General features: G+C 33.7%; 1 non-coding gene across 1 annotated transcript; it reads left to right on the forward strand.

The window, feature by feature from the left end:
* The first annotated feature begins 20,062 nt into the window (after window positions 1-20,062).
* Window positions 20,063-20,169, forward strand: LOC131172395 (small nucleolar RNA R71). The gene has a single exon (XR_009142874.1). It is a non-coding gene; the product is annotated as a small nucleolar RNA R71 (small nucleolar RNA).
* The last annotated feature ends 1,804 nt before the right edge of the window (window positions 20,170-21,973 follow it).

The raw sequence follows: 21,973 nt of genomic DNA on the forward strand, positions 1-21,973 counted from the left end.
AGGCTAGTAGCGAAAGGGTTTCGCCAAAGGCAAGGAATAGACTATGAGGAGACTTTCTCACCTGTTGCCATGCTTAAATCAATTAGGATTTTATTAGCAATAGCTGCATACTATGATTATGAGATTTGGCAGATGGATGTCAAAATGCCTTTTCTCAATGGATACATTGAAGAAAACATTTTCATGGAACAACCTAGGGGATTTGAATCCCAAGATGGTTCCAAGGTATGCAAGCTAAAGCGATCCACTTATGGGTTGAAACAAGCTTCGAGGAGTTGGAACATCCGTTTTGATGAAGCCATTAAATCTTTTGGTTTTATCAAAAATGAGGATGAGCCATGTGTATATAAGAAGGTTAGTGACAGTGCTATCACTTTTCTTGTCTTATATGTGGATGACATACTGTTGATGGGTAATGATACAGGTATGTTGACGACTATAAAGGTATGGTTGTCAAATACATTCTCCATGAAAGACTTAGGGGAGGCAACCTATATTCTTGGGATTCGCATCTATAGAGATAGAGCGAAAAGAATAATTGGTTTATCCCAAAGTCTATACTTGGAAAAAGTGTTAAAGAGGTTTAACATGCTTGATTCCAAGAGAGGATTGTTACCAGTAAGACATGGTATCCATCTTTCTAAAGAGATGTCTCCAAAGACACCTGAAGAAAGAGATAAGATGGCCAGGATTCCATATGCTTCGGCTATTGGAAGTTTAATGTATGCAATGTTGTGTACTAGGCCGAATATCGCATATGCTGTTAGTTTGACTAGCAGGTATCAATCCAATCCAGGTTTGGAACACTGGATAGTCACCAAGAATATCCTTAAATACTTGAGAAGAACTAAGGATTTATTCTTGATTTATGGAGGTGGAGACTTGCAATTGGATGGTTATACTGATTCTGATTTCCAATCAGATATCGATGATAGAAAGTCTACCTCTGGATATGTGTTCATTTGTAATGGAGGTGTAGTCAGTTGGAAGAGTTCCAAACAGAGCACGACTGCAGATTCCACTATAGAGGCTGAGTATATTCTCGCATCGATGTCGCAAAGGAAGCATCGCTTGGATAAAGAAGTTCGTGACAGAACTTACAGTAGTTCCTTCCATTGAGTCAGCAGTTCCACTACACTGAGACAACAATGGAGCAGTCATACAGGCTAAGGAACTAAGGTCTAACCCAAAATCCAAACACATAGAAAGGCACTACCACATTATCAGAGATATAGTTGGGCGAGGCGATATAGCCATGCAGAAAATAGCATCAGCTGAAAATCTAGCTGATCCATTCACTAAGCCTATGTCACAGACTCAGTTAGACCGACATCTTGAGAAGATAGGTCTAAGATATTGTAATGAATGGCTCTAGTGCTAGTGGGAGATTGTTAGTAGTATGCCCTAGAGCATATCATTTAGTATGTATCTTGTACATATTTTTATTAATAAAGGCATTTCCACTTTTCCGTTTACATAATATATTTATGTGTAATAGAAAAGGTCCATTGATATTTTGTTAGAAATATTATTCTTAAGTTGTTAAGAATATGAGTGACAATATTTCTAGCACGAAGTATCATAAATAGGTTCACAATCGAGGATACTTCATAATAAGGACATGACTTATCCAGAAAGATTGTATTCATGTTTGTTCCCAAGTTATTTATATGAGATATAAATAAGATGGAATGGTGAGTCTCATGCCATATGACAAACATGATAGGCACTTATAAATGATAAGTAGGCGAACAGTGACACTTATGACAAGCACATGGAGTTTGCTCTTGTCAATGTTTTGTCATAAATCATATCAGTGCATATAATCTTTAGACCTGAGATAGCACAGTTATCTTGTATATAGGTAGTTTGAGTTTGATACTGCTTTCATACTTGTACTGTGTATGGGTATATGGGCATGTGTTGGCTCCTACTAGTTATATATGGAGGTAGGTGTTGATCAAGATGGAATCTGTTCCTCTAAGTAAATAGAGATAAAATCCTATGTTCATTTAATTGTTCTTGATGTTTCAAGTTCTGCCAGATAGATAGATTTATTCGAAAAGAGTTTCGATGAGAAAAAATCTTTTAATCAAGAACTGAATTAAAAGAGAACATAATATTCATAGCAAATGGAGTTTGACATAAACCATGACTCAAGCTTGAGTTGGGATTTTGTAACAGAGAGATTCTAGTGCATGGTAACATATGATTATAGGTTCATTTAAGGTAAATCTTATTACTAATTGGGTGGCCATGGCATGCTATGATAGGTGTTAACCATGGTCTATGAGGTTCATAAAATGATTTAGAGAAATCATTTATGGTAAGAAAGAGTTCTGATGATATTAAGAGTTGATATCATGTCTCATTGCCAATTAGTGATGAGCCTAGTAAGTCACACACATACACAAGTTATCACCTATTTAAATATGATTTAATTAATTAATTAAAGAGTTTAATTGATTAATTAAATAGGTTTGGTTTGCAATTAAATTGCAAAGTCCCTAGCATGACTTGAAACCAAATCTAGATTATTGGATGTGTAGTATAAATTAAATTTATATTTAAAGTGTTTAAATATGAATTTAATTGATGAGAAATTAATTAATAGAGATTAATTAATTAATTTATATTTGATATAAATTAATTAGAAGAAGAAAAATAATTATTTTGGGTTGAGAACTCAAAATTAAGACACAGGGGCATTTTGGTCATTTCACAGTGTGACACGTGGCACCATGAGATGGTGACACATGGGATTACACATAAGCTTGCCAAATGTTTTTTTAATCATGTAAGATGATTAAAATCAAGATTAAATATAGGTTTGACACTTGGCACAATGTGATTGGGTCACTTAAACCTAGAGCTAATCAAAAGGTGACATGTGGCTAGGGTTTAATGTGTTAACCTAGCTATTTAAGTGTGGTTATGAAAAGAAAAAATAACCAGCAGCCTCTCCTCTCATTTGTCACGCCACTTTGAGCCTCTCCAGCTATTTCTCTTCATCTCTCATCAATTCAAAGAGATTAGCCATCAATCTCTTGAATTAAGAACACTAGAAATTGTTTCTAGTGTCCTGTTTACATCTTTAATCTCTTAAAAGGCATAACTTGAATTTCTAATTAATAGAAAAAGCTTTAGAGGCTGTTCAAGGGCTGCCATAGGTGTTCTTGGTGTGGACAAGCTAGAGGGACAACATCTGGTGTCCTGAAGACGAATCTCAAAGGCGCAGATACGCTGCAGTGCATCAAGAGGTTAGTGTAATCGTTCTTGATTTAATCTAGGGTTCTAAAATTAATCTGATTAATTTTAAAATCTTAAATGGCAAATACAGATCCAAAAACATATTAAAAGAGTTTTAATATGTTGTTTATCATTGAAATCAAATAGATAAAAATAAATCTTGCATGATGCATGTGACCCTAGGTGAAAATTTTTGAATTCAATGGTATAAACTTGTGTTTTTCACGCTTCCGTTCCTTCAGAATTATGGGACCTATATAAGCCTTGTGGACATATTTCTCCACTAAAAATCATCTCATTTCTTCAATTTGTTATCCATGGCCAAAACCTGTCACACCCTACCCCTCTGTAAGGCATGACATGATCCCGTAGTATACCTAATGAATTACAAACTTCGTCTACTGATAACTCATTAAATACACTATAAGGGATTTTAAAACTTTTCTTACTTCTTTTTACAGTGGTGAGCACTATTTATAAGTGTTAAAAAATTTTTGAACTGAAGTGAAACAGCTAACACATTTGAAGAAATAATAATTTCTGTAAAAATTTTGACAGAGTGCCATTTGTATTTTGAATAAAGCAGTTCTTCAAAAACTTGTAATAAGCACTTCAAATATATTTCTCAATCTCAAACTTCAACCTTTAATCAACACAATATGTTTCTCAACTCAAATCTACAATAATTTTTTAGTATTTTTAAAGGTTGAAATAAAAGAAATATATCACAATATTTACAAATCAAAATAATTTACAAATATAATTTACAACTTCAATGTACAATTTTAATTTACAACTGCTCAAAACCAAGAACATTATATACATACAGTGAACATACATTACAATACAAAATACAAAATATGGTATACTCAATATATCTGATGATCTCTCAATATAGCATTAGCAGCCTAGTCTGTTGCCCTGTCAGTCTGTCTACCTACGACAGCAATGAAAAGCTATCGCTGAGTAAAATTTACTCAGTGGTGCACAATAACAATTTGAAATGAGATATATAAATCTTTTATTAATAATTCACAAATCAAATAATTCCCAGTTCCATTTCACAATTTACAAAGTTCATATAACACAAATTTGATCAAATAACTGAATAATACAGTTTTGCCAATCAATAACACAATTTGATTAAATAACTGAATAATACAGTTTTACCAATCAATAGCACAATTTGATCAAATAATTGAATAATACAGTTTTTCCAATCAATAACACAATTTAGGCCATGACACAATTTTTCCACACTTGCCATGTTGTACACCACGACAAGACACACTCACCCCAATAATTAAAATCAGTGAGGGAGGAAGCTAGGTAAATAATGAGTACTCATCCACACTCACCTCAGACTGGCAAGTCAAAGAGGGAGGAACATAATCATACTCATCCCATAAATGGAGGAGGAACATAGTAACAGTGTCATTCCAAGTGTGAATCAAAACAATTCCAAATCACAATATTTCATACAATTCCCAAATCACATTTTATCTCAAAATTTCCATTTGCAAAGTAGGCAATACAGTAATTTCCAAATAAGATTCTCAAAGCCAAAATAATAAAAAATTATTCATAACTCATTTCTCCAAATAAATTTTAAGTGAAAAATAACATACAAATAATCATAATTTATTTCAATTGAAAAATTCAAAAGAAATAACTATTGTGCACAAACACAATTTAAAACAATAACATACAAATAATAATAATTTATTTCAATTGAAAAATTCAAAAGAAATAACTATTGTGTACAAACCTCTAATATATGCCTCTTGGCTCTGACTCAGTGTTTCCTTCTCTTTCCCTGAGTCTTTGCTAGCTGAGAAACACAATTTGAAGTGTTTCAGTACTCATTTAAACTGTCTCTAAGAATAAAGCTTAATACTTAATTCATTGAATTCTATTATTTCCTTAGTCAACCTAAGATGTTGACCCTCGATGTAGTCTAAGTGAATTAGGTTTTAATGTTACCAATATGTCACATTTTATAGCCTTTTAGAGTTGGTGCATGTTAGCCAATTCATTTCCATGTATAGTGCATTTTATTGTTATTTGTCAGATTTCGGTATACTAATTTGACCTAGTCGGATGACCTAGTTCCCTCTGTTTTCGGGTTTCGGTCAAAACTAAAAACTTGTAGATCTATTTCTTATTGCATGTGGGGCAAAATTTCAGGTCATTCTGAGTTTACTAGACCAAGTTATTGTGACACCCCTTACCCGACTACAGTGTAGCCGAGCAAGTTATGCCACTTAGTGTGCCGAGCACTCTATTTTATCTTAATTCATTTTTATTCTTCCTTTTGAATATAACTTGTGAAATATAATTTATTTAAGCCATTTATCGAAATTATAATTTATTTGAGGTTCTGAAAATTTTATAGAAAATCCGGCAGAGTACCGGCTAAAAAATGGAGAAAACCGTTCTTCGGAACCTGTGAAAAACACTTTCTATATTCATATTCAATCATCTCAACTCCATTTGTCAAAATCTCAACATTTTCAACCATTCATTTCTCAATCATTCATCTCATTTGATCCATTTGCATCACATCAATTTACAACAATTTCTTAACAATTCCTCTATTTGTCCTTCATTCATTTCACATCATCATTAGACTCAAATCATAAATAAATTCTCATATGTCATTTATAATCACAAATTACAAGTACTTACATTAATACAAAATTATATTACATTTGTTTCAATTACACATGATAAAATAAGAGTTTAATTGCAAAATTTACAAAAATCATAAAATACAAAATGGGACCTAGTGTCCTACCAATGCACTGTGGATGGTGAGGTGACACGGACACTATGCAGAACTGTGAACTGCCTTACAGAATCTGTGGTCTACTGAGCCCTCTGTCCAAATCTTCAGTACCTACGCGTTGCAAAAGCGACGCGCTAAGCATAAAGCTTAGTGGTGCCAATAATACAAGAAAATATAATATGCAAATAAAAATAATAATTTCCTTGTTATTGTGTTCATAAGAAATGAATAATCACTAACTTATTGTTTAGTCGAGGGCTAATCATGTTTTATGATATTAACTTCTTCATGCATTTCGTTAATTATTTTCTTCATGATCTTCAGCTTCTTTGTATTTTTGTAATCATTCCTGATACTTAATTTTCTTATTTTCTTTAATAATCAGTTCACAGTTATACTTTTCCATTCATTTGGTTGCCCAAGTAACCTATACTGGATGACTAGATTGGATAACGGGTCGTTGGCACTGGACACCGCGGTGCCTCGGGCCGTCATACCATGGGACGCAGAACGTCAACCATGTATGCAGTCAGTATGGCTAAAAAGCCATGATATCACATAATCGGGCATAAAAGCCATGCATACGGGCATAAAAGCCATGAATACGGGCATAAAAGCCATGAATACAGGCATAAAGCCTTTCGCAGTACTGCTAAAACAATACCCTATTGGCATGCCAAACTATCCAAACCAATCTTGTTAGGTATACTAGGGCATTTGATACTTTAAAATTTTTCAATATTTGAATTTCAACTTTTGGTGTCACTATTCATTTCATTGGTCAACAAGAAAGTTGACTTTTGCATAGAAAGTAGGTACATTGACTTTGGCACTTCAAACATACCATATTTTTCATTTAAAACTTGTTGGCATTAAGCATTAATACCATTTCTAGGCTTAAACCAAGGGAAACAAAATTTTCAGTTTTTGAAGCTTAACTTCACTATTCCATTAAGCACTGTTATAGTGGGAATTTGAGGAAATGGTAAACATGAAAGTTGTTCCTTATTTTGTCTAGTTGAATTTCTTTTTTTGAATCACTCCATTTGGAGTTTTGTAGCTCAAGTTATGGCCAAAATAAGTTTACTGTTCACGTGCACTGTTCATGCTGATATTTTGGGTCTGGCAGATTTTTGGTCCAACTTTGGTCAGTAATTTGATCAAGTTAAGTTCATAATTTGGTCTAACTTTCTTCATATGAAATGTTCTACCATACCTAAGGTTTCCATCAGTTCAAGAATCGCCTAAATCCGAGTTTTCTAGAGGGAGTTATAGTCATCCAAACATTACTGCTCAAATGAAAATCTGCAGAGTTGCAGGTTTGATAACTTAACTTTGCTCAATAATTTGAATGGGTTAATGGCATAATTTGGGGTGATGTTCTTCATGAAAGTTGTTTGTCTATATCATATCTTGTTACAGTAAAAATTTCAGGTCAATTGACCATTTCTACAGTGAGTTATGGCCAAATGAACAGTTACTGTTCATTTGGTCATTTCTGCAGGTGCTGTTGCAGGGTATCCGGATTGGGGCCAACTTTTGGTCCTCTTGCTTTGGTCTTTTGGGCATGGTTTCTTCAGCAAAAATGTGCCATTATAAGCCTAGTTTCATGTCCAATTGGCCAAACACCAATTGGACCTACACAGCCAAAGTTATGGCTGTCCAATTTGACTGAAATCTCAGCCACCATGCTGCTGTCTTTAGGCAGCCTACCATTCCACTTTGCCATGCCATTTTTCAGTCCAATTTATGGTCAACATACCTCAAATGGTCACTAATTGACCATTAGAATGTTCTTTAACCATTTCATAAGCCAAGTCAAATTTTCATTCCTAAACCCTAGCTAAATTTCAAAGTTTTCACAATTTCCCTAATTTACTCTTTCATTCTCTATATATATATATATGTATACACTTTAAACCTAAGCTCTAGTTCACTCTAAGTCCATCAAACACTCCATTTCTATTCCTTCAATAGGGCTGCCGAAAATGCATGGGATCCATATACATAGATTCCATTCATTTAATTCACAAAACCTTACTCACTTTAAGTCTTTAACATGAATTAAAAGAGATTTAATTGTAAATAGGCACTAACCTTTTTGAAACCAACATTGAGCTTGTTATTCTTCAAGATTTCCCCTAGAATCATAATAATCATAATCAATTATAACTTCACTTTCCTAAATTAAATATCCAATAAAAATTCAACAGCATTTCCCCTTAAATTGGACTAAACTCCTATCATAAATCTTAAATCCACAACCACCCATTAATACCCAATCTGGCAGCTTGTGCATTCAAATTTATATATAATGATCTAACCGTTAGATAAATCCCAAATTTTAACCATATATTCAAGACATCCCTATACAATATCAGTAAAAATTTTAGCATCAAATAATCTCTATATCATGAGATATCAAAACATTCATTCAACCCTTCAAAATATGAATTGTTGCAGAAATCAGTCTTACTCAGACAGCTCATGCAAAACAATTTATATCTCATAAACCACAAGTCTAAAATTCACCAAATTTTAACCCAGCAGCCTCAACATCCCAAATATCATTTGTACCAAATTTCATAATTTTATAAGCATCCTAACTATTTATTTTTCTCAAATTTCAGTAGCCAAAATTCAGAATTCAACCTACAGACAGCCTGTGTTCAACAATATATTTCTCCAAATCCAATGGTTGAACAATCACCAAATTTTAACCATAACTTCCACACATACATACCTCAAACATATCCAAAAATCAGCCATAGATGTTGACCCAAACTCACCTGGACGGAAGAGAAACATGCTGCCCTGCTAACCCCTTTTTCTGCTACTGTTCATCTCCTTCTCCTTCTTCCTTTCTTTCTTTCTTTTCCTTTTCTCTCTCTTTCTCTGTTATTCCAGCCCGTATGAAGAAGGAAACTGCTGGTTTCCTTTGTTTTTTTATCTCATTTTAAGTCATTTTTATCTCTTTTTATTGGTTTGTCAAATGGTGATTGGAGGGGGCTTTTAAATGACATCATCATATGTCATAATTAAGCATTTTCCTTCATTTTCTTTTCTTCTTTTCTCTACTCATTTTCAATTCAATTTTTAGCAATATTTATTCATATTTTAGATCATTATAATTATTTACTTAACTGGACAAGTCGGCCAAAAATCACCTCTGAAGGCGAAATGACCAAAATGCCCTCCGTTTGGCTTAACGGGTCAAAATTGTCTGTACCGATTGAAAAATTTTTCTAATTATTTTCTTGGCATTCTAATGCCATAGGAACCTCAATGACCCTTCTCTGGAGTCCCAAAAATTATTTTATGAAATTTTTCCCGGGTCTAGGGCTCCTAGTTGCGAGAACCGCAACTTCCCTCTTTGGTTACCCATCGCTTGGGCACCGGCTCATTTGACTTGGTTGTATTTTATTTCTAAAATTTTTACTATATTTTTCTTATTAATATTTGAGTTAATTATGGTCCCTCACTTTAGTTTAAATATTTTTTCCGAACGTTCTAGCTGTCCGGACCGACACCGGTCACCGGAACAGTAGAATGTACGGAGTTGCTACAGTGAGGGTGTTACAGTTATGGTCATTTTACTATTGCTGGTCAGAATGTACCAAAATTGGTCACTTTAGGTCATTTTAGGTTCCACCAGTTTTTGGATCCGAACTTGTGCAAGCTATTTGACTTGCTTATAGTCATTTCTGGGCTTTGGTGACGTCATAAGACTCGTAGATATATGTCTAAACTATTTATGGTAAAAATTTCAGGTCAATTGGACCTGTTTTGAGTGAGTTATGGCCAAAATACTAACTGCTGCCCAAATGGTCAATTTTCAGGCCTTAAATGCACTAATCCGAATTTGGTCATTTTTCAAGTTACCTTCCAAGTAGAATTTTGGTAAGCTTCCTTCATGAAAGTTGGCATATTTTGTGCCTAGTTTCACCTCCAATTGGTCTCATACCAATTGGAGCCACACACTTAAGGTTCTAGGCCAAAATACACACTGCCCTATTGCAACACTCTTCATCACATACCAAATACACTTTTAACACTTACCAAGTTACACATTTATGCCATTTCTGTTTTGTACCATAACATAAACACATTTCACAACACATTTTTGGTCATTTTGGCAGCTTATAACCACACTCAATATGCACCTTATAGTACAGAATTTACCAAGTTCAAATTACAAACAATTCAATCACATAACCTAGCACATTTACATGTCCAAACTCAAATCTTTATACACATGTACAAGCTGCCATAACAAGTACCATAATTCAACAATAATATTCCATAAACCAAACTATGAAATAACATTTTTTTGGTTCACAATTCAAGCTGCCGATTCATACATCTCTCTCCATTAATTTCCAAGCTTCCAAATTCAAGTATACATTCACATATACTTAGTATACATCACCCAAATTAATTCCTACACACATAAGCACTTAATTAACCATTTAATCTACCATTTACAAGCAAGGATAAACTGTTCTTAAGGAGTTTCCATGGCTGCCAAAAATATACATCTCCCTTAAACATCAAACCTCAAAAATCTTTCCACAATTCAAGTACCCATAACATCCTCACAAACTTTAATGAAGCAAGCATCAAAAATACCTACTTACCACTTGAGAAACTCTTCAAAACTTCACCAAAACTTGATCTTCTTGCTGCCTATCTACTGTCCAAGGTGTATGGACAACTTTTAATGAAGGGAAGTGCAAGGAAGGAGGCTTAGATCAAGCTTGCATGAAGCTCCAAACCATGCGGCCATGGAGGTTTTCTCAAGAAAGTTTTCTGCTGAAATTTTGAGAGGTGAGGAAGAAGATGAAATCTATCCAAAATGAAGCGTAAGTGGTCCACTTAGGTGAGTTAGTGGAGCACTATGTTAAAATTAAATGTTAGTTTAATCTAAAGTTTCATTTTCCCATATTTAACTCCCAATTTTTATTATTTACATTAGGTACCACCAAATTAATTTTTCATGACATTTCCCAAGTGTAATATCATGTATTTTTAATGAACATTTAGGTCAAAAGACAACTCGGGGTGTCAAATGACCACAATGCCCCTGTTCGGGTTGCATTCCTGATTTTTCGGTAACACCGAGTTTTGTCCGTTTTTTGATTTCTCACTTTTTCTTTGTACTAATTAAATAATTTTTCTTTGATATTTCTAATGATATTTATACTTCAATAGGTGTCTATTTAAGTCTTAAAAATATTTTCCAAGGTTCCCTGTAGTCTAGGGCTAGTCAATGGTCCACGCTGCAACTTCTCGGTGCGGTCAACCATCGTTAGGGTTCTCGGCTCGTTTAACTTGGTTACATTTCATTGCTATTATTTTTGCTTTGTTTTTCTTGTATTTTCTTTTCTTGTATTTCATTATTTCATCTCTCCTCATCAATATTTAAGTGTAGTTCTAGGCATCCTAGCTGTCTGGACAACACTGGTCACCGGAACAGTAGAACGCACTACTGAACATAGGGGTGTTACAAAACCAAACTTGGGAGAACTCTCCCATGGCCGCCCACTTTATGAGCTCAAAATCCCCATGATCAAGCCTCCATTTCCCTAACTTGACTTCATTAAAGTTGGAGTACACATCATGGGCAACATAAAAACAGCAAAAAGGAGAGGAAATTCCATGGATTTATGAAGCACAAGTTGAAGTAAGTGCCCATTTTCTTCCCTTGTTTAACTAAAGTTTGTGTTAGTATTGAGATGAATTGATTTGTTGAAGAAATTAAAGGATTTGATGAGTTATGGGGATGTTTCGTTTTGGCAGCCATGATTGTTGATGAAACTTGATGTATTTTCACTTGTATTTGATGGCTAATGAGGTTAATTAAAGTGCTTAAATGTATAAGAGCTTGATTACCATGTGTATGTGTGAATTGTACATTAAAAGTGAGATTAGGAAGTCAATATGGGAGATTGAAGTATATGTGTAAATTGGGCAGCCTTGTGATGCATGGTAGAGTGTTTAAATTCATGAAATAGTTTAGTGAATTATGGTACAAGGATGGTAGAATGTATATGTAATCATTGGTGGGAAATTATATGTATTAATGAGAGGTATTCATGTGTAGGTATTGTTGAAATTGAACTTTAAAATTCTGAGTTGTAATTAATGTATTGTGAATTATTATATTTTGCCCAAGTTGACCTAAATGTGATGTGTTGAGTGGTTATAGTTTAGTACCAATTCAGAATTTGGTAGAGAAGTGAACTTATAACAAGGTTAATGTGTATGTGAATTGGTGTTTGAGAGACATATAAAAGGCCAGTATGTTTTTTAGGCTATAAATGGACTTGTGTGACTCCAATTGGTATGAGGCCAATTGGAGGTGAAACTAGGCACAAAATGTGCCAACTTTCATGTTGGAAGCCTACCTAAATTCTATCCAGAAAGTGACATGAAAATTGACCAAATCCGGATTGGTGACATTGCAAACCTGAAAATTGACCATTTGAATAGCAGTCAGTATTTTGGCCATAACTCATTCAAAATAGGTCCAAATGACATGAAATTTATATGGTTGGAAAGCTTAGACATAAGGCTACATCTTTTATAGAGATCACAAAACCCAAAAATGACCATAAGCAAGTCATAATGCTTGCACAAGTTCGGGTATAAAAACTGCCAGAATCAAAAATGACCTAAAAATGACATAAGTTTGCCATTTTAGTGCAACCTGTCCAGCATTGGTAAAATGACCATAACTTGGTCTAGTGAACTCCAAATGACCTGAAATTTGTGGCAAAAGTTCAATAAGACATAGATCTATAAGTTTGTAATTCTGATCACAACCCAAAAATCAAGGGAACTAGGTCAATTAACTTTATTAAGTTGGCACACTAAATCTGGAATTAGCATATTTGACCATAAAATCTAGAAAATTCAAATAAGCATATCTCCCACCAGAAGTGTCCAATTTAAATGAGCCATACCAATCTGGAAAGCTAAGAAAGAGACCTAAAATATTGTTTTAGACTACTTCCTCAAATAATAAATGTATCAGGTCAGAATTTAAGGTCAAGCCATTGACCTAATTGAGGACCATGCCAATATAGGACCTTTGAGTCTAAGTTAACAATTTGTCTATAAAGAATTCTATAAGACTTGAAAAATGGTAAGCAAAATTTTTGGTTGTCCCTAAGACATAGGGCAACAATACTTATGAAGAATGCTAGACCTCAATGTGATTACAAATAGTCCAATTAAATTAGTAAAGTCAGAATAAAAAATGCTTGAAAAGGAAACTAAAACTTAGATTTGACCTAGTTATGGTTAATTAACCATAACTTGAGCTATACAACTCCAAATGGAGTGATTCAAAAAGAAAATTAAGGAAGACACAATGAGAAACAATTAGAAATTTGTTAAATTTACACTGTAGCTTAGTCAAATAGACAGTAAACATTGACCATGAAATCTAAAAAATAGCAATAAGCTTTAAAATGAAATTGGTAACATATACCAACACTTAGAGATTATAAAGTGTGAAAAATTGGGAACATTAAAATTAATTCACCTAGTGTGTATTAGTGGTCAACATTATAGGTTGACTAATGAAATGAATTGAAGGGAATAGTACCAAGAAAATTTAGATATTGGATTTTATTGTTAGAAACAATTTAACTGAGTACTGAAACACTTTAAATTGTGTGTTTCAGTTAAAAGGATATTGAAGAGCATAAGGAACGTTGAGTCAAGGCCTAGGGGCAACTCAAATTAGGTTTGTGCACAATACTTTTTATATTCACTGCTTTTACTAGAAAATTTATTTTGAGAAAAGTTTATTGCCTATTTTAGAAATGGAAATTTGAAAATGAGGTTTGTTTGATTGTTGCCTGAATTACAATTGAACATTATAGTTTTAAATTGTGTTTGTGCACAATAACTTTAACTTATCATTTTCCCATTGAAAACTTGATTAGTATGCATTGTGTTAATTATGGGTTTTGATAACTACTGTGTTGCCACTTTGTGAATGGAAAATTGACTTTGGAAATTGATTGTGTTTTGCATGAAATATTTGAATAACTTGTTTTAAATTGATTTTGGATTCACACTTGGCATGGCAATATTAATATGTTTCTCCTCCACTTGTGGGATTGAGTTTTATATTTAATCACTTTCCTCCCTCTCTGGCTTGCCAGTCTGAGGTGAGTTTGGATGAGTACTCATGAGCTAGCTAGCCACCTCCCTCATTGATTTCGATTAGTGGAGTGAGTTTGCCTTGTCGTGGTGTACAATACGGCATGTTTGAAAATTTTGTGTTATGACCTAAGTTGTGTTATTGATTGGCAACACTGTGTTATTAAATTGTTTGATCAAATTGTGTTATATGAGCTTTGAAAATTGTGACACAAAATTATGAATAATTTGAATTGTGAATTGTCAATAAATATTTAATATACCACATTTTAAATTTTTATTGTGCACCACTGAGTATATTTTACTCAGCGATAGCTTTTTCATTGCTGTCGCAAGTAGACAGACAGATAAAGCAGTAGAATAGGCTGCTTGTAACTTCGCTTTGGGATTTTGTCGGGTATATTGAGTATACCACTTCCTTGTAAATATTATTGTATGTATGTGAATTGTATGTATATATTGTACTTGGTCTTGAGCAGTTGTGAAATAAAGTTATAAATTATTTTGGCCTATAAAAATGTTGTACTATAATTTTCTTATCTCAGCTTTGAAATACTTAGTCATTTTGCATTCTATTTTTGAAACTACTGAAAGTGATGTTGAATTGAGTTTGACTTATGTTTAAGAAAATTGATTTGTATTGAGCCATATTGGAGTTTGGGACTAAAACAAACATATTGAAAGTGTTTTGTGTAGGTTTTTGAAGAACTGTTTTGCTCAAAATACAGATGGCACTCTGTTGAAATTTTTATAAAATTTGTGGCTATTTCAGACTTAATGTGTGATTTAAATTCAATTAAAATGTTTTAACACCTGTCAAAGGTGCTCACCACTTTAAAATGAAGTAGGAAATTTTTTAAAATCTCTTGTAGTGTATTTAATGGGTTACCGGTAGGCGAAGTATGGTAATTCATTAGGTGTACTACGGGATCATGTTACATCTTGCGGAGGCGTAGGGTGTGACACTCCCACTCCTCAGTGTAACTACCTTACAATGCTCCCTTAGGTTCATTTCTGGTTAGCTAGGCATTTTGCCAGCAGCCTTACTTGAAGAGCTTGCTTGTTAAGCGATCTGATTCTCTAGCATCTTGTTGTGAGTAGCAAGTTGGTCCACTCTGGAAGTCAGCTATTTAATCAATTCAGTTTGTTGTTGTTGAGTTGCTAGGAATCCTTCCATCATGGTTTCCATAGTCATTTTCAGTTTAGGTTGTTGAGGTTAGAGAGGTAGTGGTGGCTGTGCAAAGTTTTGACCTCTGTTCTGAAATCCTAGGGTGCTGGTGGTTTGTATCCTTGTTGCTTATTTATTGGCTGGTTCTGCTGATTGGACCATGAGAAATTTGGGTGGTTCCTCCATCCAGGGTTGTAAGTATTTGAATATGGATTGTTAGGCTGCCTCTGGTTGAAGTTTCCTCCATTATTCACATAGTTCATCTATTCTGAGGAGGGTTCATTGAAATTGCTGTATTTTGAATTCATGTATCCTCCTCCATAACTGTCCTCATGTTGACTGTTTGTACCAACTGCGTTAGCTTGCATTCTTTCGAGTTTCCTTGTGAGCTGATCAAACTGAGCATTTATCATGCCTAGGGCATCTACTTCCAGGACCCCTACAGTGTAACACCCCTAAGTTCGATAGTGCGTACTACTGTTCCGGTGACCAGTGTTGTCCGGACAGCTAGGATGCCTAGAACTACACTTAGATATGGATGAGGAGACATAAAATAATGAAATACAAGAAAAAAAAATACAAGAAAAATAAAGGAAAAATAATAGCAAAGAAATGTAACCAAGTTAAGCGAGCCGAGAACCCTAGCGATGGGTGACCGCACCGGGAAGTCACGGTGTGGACCATTGACTAGCCCTGGACTGTGGGTAACCCTGGAAAATATTTTTAGGACTCAAATAAATATTTATTGAAGTATAAATATCATTAGAAATATCAAAGAAAAATTAAATAATTAGTACAAAGAAAAGTGAGAAATCGAAAAACGGACAAAACCCGTCGTTACCGAAAAATCGGGAATATAACCCAAACAGGGGCATTGTGGTCATTTGACACCCCGAGTTGTCTTTTGACCTAAATTTCCATTAAAAATAAATAATATTACACTTGGAAAATATAATGAAAAATTAATTTAGGGGTACCTAATATAAATAGCAAAAATGGGGTTCAAATTAGGTAATTAATACATTTAAACATAAAATATGATTTAATTAAGGTGAGTGGACCACTATGGGAATTAATTTAACATCTTATGGGCAGGTGTACTTCCACTAAACATCATCTTCTCCATTTCTTTCATCCAAACCGAAATGAAACCTTAGGAAACCTCCATAATCGAAACTTGAGTGAAGCTTCAAACCTCCTCCATTTTCACCTCCAACCACCAAAGCTTCTTCACTAATCTTGATCTCCACCTCAGAAGGAAGAAGTAGATACCAATATTAAGAAGTTTTAGTGAAGATTTAGCAAGTCCCAACAATAGGTAAGTTTCTGTTTTTGAATATTGCTTTGTTAAAGTTTGTAAGCATGTTATGGGTGTTTGATTTATGAAGAAATTTTTGAGGTTTGATGTTGAAAGGGGATGTGTACTTTTGGCAGCCATGGAAACACCTTGAAGGCAGTTTATTTGTGCTTGTAAATGGTGAATTAAATGATTGATTAAATGTATATTGTGTAGGAAATTGTTTGGGTAATGTACACTTAGTATATGTAAATGTAAAATGAAATTTAAAGCTTGGAAAGTAATGGAATGTAAATGTATCATTGTGGCAGTTTGTTAACTCTTGAAGAATGCTGGAATTCATGCTTGGTTTATGGAATAATGAAGTTAAAATGTGTTGGTTGTTATGGCAGTTTGAGTGCATGAATGATGGTGTGAAGTTGGACATGTAAATGAGCATGAATTGGTGATTGAATTGTTGTAAATTGAGTTGGGCAAATTCTGCACTTGTTGGTGCACATTGAATGTAATTGTAAGCTGCCAAAATGACCTATAATGTGTTGTGAATTATGTTTAGGTTGTGGTACAACCATAATTAGTTTGAATGTTAAGTTTGGTGAGTGTTAAAAGTGATGCTTGATGTGTATACAAGAAATGCAATAAGGCAGTTTGAGTTTTAGGCCTATAACTTTAATTGTGTGGCTCCAATTGGTATGAGACCAATTGGAGGTGAAACTAGGCACAAAATGTGTCAACTTTCATGAAGGAAGCTTGCCAAAATTCTGATTGCAAGGTAGCTTGAAAAATGACCAAATCCGGATTAAGTGCAAATGAGGCCTGAAAATTTACCATTTGGGCAGCAGTTAGTATTTAGGCCATAACTCACTCAAAACAGGTACAATTGACCTGAAATTTTAACCATGAATAGTTAAGACCCATACCTACAAGTCTTATGAAGACACCAAAGCCCAGAAATGATCATAAGCAAGTGAAACAGCTTGCACAAGTTCGGGTCCAAAAACTGGCCGAACCTAAAATGACCTAAAGTGACCTAAAATGACCAATTTTAGTGCAATTTGACCAGCAATAGTAAAATGACCATAACTTGGTCTACATAACTCGGAATGACCTAAAATTTTGTCCCGCATGCAATAAGACATAGATCTACAAGTTTGTAGTTTTGACTGAAACCCGAAAACCGAGGGAACTAGGTCGTTCGGCTAGGTCAAACTAGTATCCCGGAATCCAGCAAATTGCAAGAAAATGCAGTATATACGGAAATGAATTTGGTAACATGTACCAACCCTAAAATACTATCGAATGTGATATATTAATAACATTAAAACCTAATTTACCTAGAATACATCGAGGGTCGATATATTAAGTTGATTAAGCAAATAATAGCATTCAGTGAATTATTTATCAAACATTATCGTTAGAGACAGTTTAATTAAGTATTGAAACACTTCAAATTGTGTTTCTCAGTTAGCAAAGACTCAGGGAAAGGGAAGGAAACACTGAGTCAAGACCAAGAGACAGTTATCAGAGGTTTGTGCACAACTAGTTTTTAACTGATTTTGTTTTGAATATTTCATATGATTAAATGACATATTTTTCTTATGTATTATGTTCAGCAAGCATTGGATTTAATTCAATAATTATTGAAATTGTTATAGTATGTATAAATTTAGCTTTTTGAAATGGTATTTCCACAAGTATTAAGCATTGTTATGGATTGAATAAGTTATGTTTTGGAAAATTGTGATAGAACATGTTTTGAATTGTGATGGTAATTTTCATGGAAAAATGCAAATTTATGATTTGAATTGTGATGAGCATTAAAATTATTGGATATTGGAATTGACTTTGAATCGATTTGTATTGTGATTTATGCTCACTAAAAGGATTGCGATATTGTTTTATATCTCACTATAGATGCTTGACTAGGTTATTACCCGTCTCTCTCATTTGTTGAGAAGACAATGGAGTTAGTTGTGTTTTGATTACCATGGTACGTGCATAGGCTTAGATTTTTCCTCTGATTTGAGGTTAGATCTAAGTTTATTTTATCGTTATGGCCCTTGCGGAAGCTTCATTATTGTGATAGTACTGTGCACGATGATTCGGCCTCCCCGACCATAGGGAGTTAGAATCTGATTCGACCTCCCCGACCATAGGGAGTTAGAATCACATCGAATATGGCCCTTTCGGATTAGTCTTGCATAGTTAGTGAGATAAAGATTGATTTTTGAGATACAACATGGTTATTGAGATACATAATGATTTTTGAGATACATAATGACTTTTAAGATACAGAATGGCTTTTGAATGGTAAAGAATTGTGATTTCAATTATGGTTTATGTATAATTGATTTTGTTGGAATTACTTAAATGGTTAGTCATGATTTGATAAATTGAATTTTGTGATCAAAGTCATTTATACAAATGATTTACATTATTGGCAATGAATATTTTGAGTTTAGGAATTTGATGAGTATTCAGATTTCCAAATTATTTACTGTAAATTTTGTCAATGTATATTGTACTATGTTTTAAATTATAGTTGTGCACCACTGAGTTCACCACTCAGCGATAGCTTTGTATGCTGTCGCAGGTAAAAAGAGCATAGAGCAGTGAGTAATTTTCTTTGAAGACATTTTTAGATCAGCTCCAGGTATATTATAGGTATACCCATGTACATAGGTTTTGATGTATGCATGTAATAACATGTATGTAAATTATTTGAGCAGTTGCATAAAAACTCTTGTAAAATATTTTGGTATGTAATTAAATGTAAATTATTGTAAATATAAAGTTGAGATTTCATTTACTTGAATAGTTTTGTGTTATAAATTTTGAGTCTTGTAATCAATAAAATGTTTCTTTATGATGAAAGTAGTTTGAAAATGAATTGATTGTTTATTGAGAATTGAATTGTGAATTGAAATGAAGTTATTGAAGTTGTATTTGAGAAAACATATTGGGAGCATTTTCTTTTGCAGGATTGAAGAACTGTTTTCTTAAAATACAGCCGGCACTTTGCCAAAATTTTGAAAAAAATTTTATAACACCAGATTTTAACCGATGATTTAAATTTCATGGAAATTGTTTTAAAATCCCTTGTAGTATATCTAATGGGTTATCGGTAGGCGAAGTACGGTAATTCATTAGGTGTACTACGGGATCATGTTGCATCTTACAGGGGAGTAGGGTGTGACATACAGTTTTCCTTGCATTTCCTCTTTCATTTGACCACTCATAATTATGGTATGCAACCCTTTTTAGAAGTTCAAGTGCTTGTGGCACTATTTTCTCCATTAGATCACCCTTTGCAACTGAATCAACTGTGCCCCTTGTAGAGGGTAGTAATCCATTATAGAAATTTTGCACTAATAGCGAATCTTCAATGCCATGGTGTGGACATTCCCTCTGCAGGTCTTTGTATCTTTCCCATGCGTTATAGACTGATTCTCCTTCCTTTTGTCTGAAGGTCTTGAGCTCAAGCCTCAGTTTTGCAATTTTTGCTGGTGGAAAATACCTTGCTAGAAAAGCTTGAGATAGGTTTTCCCAAGTTGTGAATGTTCCAGCCGGTTGAGAAAGTAACCACTTCCTGTAGACCCTTATTTTATGATGAGTATGTGCATTGAGGCCGTGGGAAACCCGATGATGAAAAATTATATGACTGTAAGATGTAATTGGAGATATGGAGCTGAATTATTAATTCCGTAGCATGATCTTGAAATAATAATAATAATAATAATAAAGTTTTGAGGAAATTAATTTAATTAAATTTAAATAAAATTTTATTTTGTTTAAATTTAATATGGGTAGTTCTTAAATGGATCTAATTAAGTTTAATTGGGCTCCATGGGCCTAAGAAAGCCTAGTTAAGAATTTTAAATGGGACCCATTTATTATTTTCTGTAAATTAAAATAACAAAATATCTCTCTTCTCCTTGGGCCCACTCTCTTCCACCCTCCCTATTGGTGTCACCTCCTTTCCCTCTCTTTCTATTGGTTGGAACACCTCACCCATATTCCAGTCTCATCCAAATTCATCAATCCTAGTCATTTAAGTTATCTGAACTTTATCACACTAGGACTCCAAACCCTATCATACCTCTTCCTCACTCCCTATTGGTGCCTTTCATTTTTTCTTGTCTTCCTATTGGTTGAAACACCTCACCCATGTCCTAGTCTTATTCGAATTCTGCAATCGTAGTTGTTTAAGTCATCTAAACTTTATCACCCTAAGACTCCAAACCCTATCACACATCTCTCCCAAAACCCTATAAATACCCTACTAGAGAAGCGAAGAAGGAGATGGGAGGAAAGAGGAAGAGAAAACTCATAGCTATAGGAAATTTAGAGATATTCAAGACTCTTTGAGTTCTTCCTTATTTTTTTTTTCTTCAAGAAGATTTTCATACAAGATTTCTGGAAGGTCAGTTTTTATTGTTTTCTTTTCAAGATCTATGCCGCACAATTTTTTAATTTTATGCTCTTTGTCTTCAATTTATTTTATATGTTCATATAGATCATGTAATCATGTTTAATTTGAGGGGATACACAACTCTGCACATGTTTAATTTCTGTCTCTCGTACTTTTAGTATTTTCTTTAGTTTCTTTATTTTTTATTACAAACAAAATTGGTAAGTAGCCCTAAGGTAAGTACCAAAGAGGGCATTTGCGTGGAGCTTATATGGAGCTAAACGGGAGTAAGCCAGGGATATCATTACCATACTAGAAGAGAAGACCATTTTTTAAGGGTAGCTTGCCCCAATGGCAACTGCATTTATCAGCAGGTAAGTAGCTCTAAACTTCTCGAACAACCATTGGCATGAAATTGTAGTAATAATAGAACTTTTATTTGGTAAATTAAAATTAACTTTATTTTTAATTTAACTGACTTTTGCATGTAATTAATTTAAATAAATACTTTGTAAATTAAAATTAATCTTGTTTGTAAATTAAACTAACATTGGCATGTAAATAAATTTAATTTAATACTTGGTAATTGTAAAATAAATTTGCATGTTAGAAATCTTTATTAGGTTGTGATTGTTTGGGCCTTATGTGATATTCGAATAAATTACACATGTACATAATTAACTTAGTTTAATTATCCTTAGGGTAACTTGGTGAAAATTAATTAATTATGTTAAATAGAAACGTAGGGTTATTTGAAATTGAATTTGTTTGTAAATTAAATTCTCAATAATAAATTAATTTTAGTCATCTGGTAAATATCATTTAAATAATTAGCAACCCCATAGATAGGAATTACTTGTGCATGAAAATTGTGTGTAAACAATA

The sequence above is a fragment of the Hevea brasiliensis genome, chromosome 13 (assembly GCF_030052815.1).
Source record: "Hevea brasiliensis isolate MT/VB/25A 57/8 chromosome 13, ASM3005281v1, whole genome shotgun sequence".
Lineage (NCBI taxonomy): Eukaryota > Viridiplantae > Streptophyta > Magnoliopsida > Malpighiales > Euphorbiaceae > Hevea > Hevea brasiliensis.